The following is a 1,694-nucleotide window of genomic DNA, read 5'->3' as shown; positions in this document are numbered from 1 at the left end:
TTTTGGAGTAGAAGGGACGCTACCCGGGTGTGGCTCCAGCACTTACAGCAAGAGGGTCTTGGCCCGTTAGAGACCCTCTCTGTGCCTCAGTTTCTTGAACTGCAAAGCAGCAGAGAGTTATGTTTTTGGCACCAGTCAATTTTGAACACTAGAAGTACCATAAATGAAATAATCATCCCCTCGAATCATGAGGGAGGTCAATGAAATCAGTGGGTAAAATTAAGTGCACACCTGAGTGCCTTTAACAAATAGATTCCAGGTCCCGCCTCAGCTCGCTGAACCACAGTTGCTTCAGGAGAGGACTGGGCACTTGTCTGGGTGCTAACTCAGATTAGTGATTCTTACAATGATCGGCTTAGGGACAGAACACAGTGAGCTGTATGACTTTTACCCAAACACAGAAGTAGGACAGAGCAGAAGCACAGGGGTGTTTCCAATCCAGTGACTAAAGCAGAGAACTATAGGGAGACTCTAGAAATGAAGGACTAGGCCCATCTGACCCCATTTTACTCTTGTCCAGTTTACAGCAGAGACACAAGTCCTTGGGGACACATGCCGGTGGCAGCTGACCATCCACCTTGAGGAAAGTGAGAGGCCGAATTTTTAACTCAGTCTGGTTTTGAGTGAAAGCTAAATTCACCCTTGTTTGCTCATTGATGGGACCAATCCTCTCCAAGCCACCACTTTCTAAAAAATAAATTGCATTGCTATAAATGCAAACTTCAACAAAGACGTTTGTTAGAAAATTTTATAAATACCCAAGCCATCTAACAAGAAACCAAAAAGTTAGCAAGAGCATTCAATTTCGGGAGACTTCGTCCCAGTAGAGCACAGTCACTGAGAGAAAAGTTTCTTGAGTTGAAGGGAAGTGATCCCTTTCTGTCCTGGGACATCCTGCTAACTTCAGTGGGCTGGGAAAGCAGCTGCCCATTCTAATAGATGGGATTCTCAGGTGGGGCTAGTGGTAAAAAACCCACATGTTAATGTAGGACATGCAAGAGACATGGTTTTTTCTTCTTCTTTTTATTGTCAAATCTAAGGTCAAGTTTAAATTTAATGACTTTGGTATTAACTATACACATACTAGTAAGTGCTAAGACTTAAAATCTTCCGATTCAGTTGTGACTCCAGACAGGATCCAGAGAGGAGTTCTAAAAATCTCTTCTCTGGGTTTTATGGAGACTTTCTTTACCCTCCTGTGGTAGCCTCTTAAGGCGCTGCGTCAGCCTTAAAAGGGCAATGGAAAGGGTGAAGGAGACACGGTTTTGATCCCTGGTCAGGAAGATTCCCTGGAGGAAGAAATGGCAAGCCACTCCCGTGTTCTTGCCTGGGAAATTCCATGAGCAGAGGAGGCTGGAGGGCTACAGTCCATGGGATCACAAAGAGTCGGACACGACTGGCGCAGCTTAGCACACACACGTTCTGACAGACAGGCTGCTCTTGCCTCCAGACGGTGTCTGGTGTCCTGAAACACGTCAGCGCTCAGGGAGCCTTTAGAAGGGCCCAGCCCTCACTTCTGCTATTGCTCAGTGCATAGAAATGGTTCAGTTGACAAAAGGTAGGGCTCTAGGAATAAAGTCAGGTCACAGAGAAACAGAGGAGTATGAAATGGGATAAAGGCAGGATAAACACAATAGAATTCTCCTACCTACAAAATGCAAAGCAATAGCTTACTTGCCTTGATAAAATGTTTT

General features: G+C 45.2%; 1 non-coding gene across 1 annotated transcript; it reads right to left on the bottom strand.

Annotated features, from left to right (window-relative positions):
• Nucleotides 1-1,117: 1,117 nt before the first annotated feature.
• LOC122678594 lies at nt 1,118-1,240 on the bottom strand. Its single transcript, XR_006336246.1, has one exon. It is a non-coding gene; the product is annotated as a small nucleolar RNA SNORA26 (small nucleolar RNA).
• Nucleotides 1,241-1,694: the final 454 nt, after the last annotated feature.

This window comes from Cervus elaphus, chromosome 20 (assembly GCF_910594005.1).
Source record: "Cervus elaphus chromosome 20, mCerEla1.1, whole genome shotgun sequence".
Lineage (NCBI taxonomy): Eukaryota > Metazoa > Chordata > Mammalia > Artiodactyla > Cervidae > Cervus > Cervus elaphus.
The sequence above is the reverse complement of the archived record's forward strand: the minus strand, read 5'-3'. Positions and strand labels throughout refer to the sequence as shown.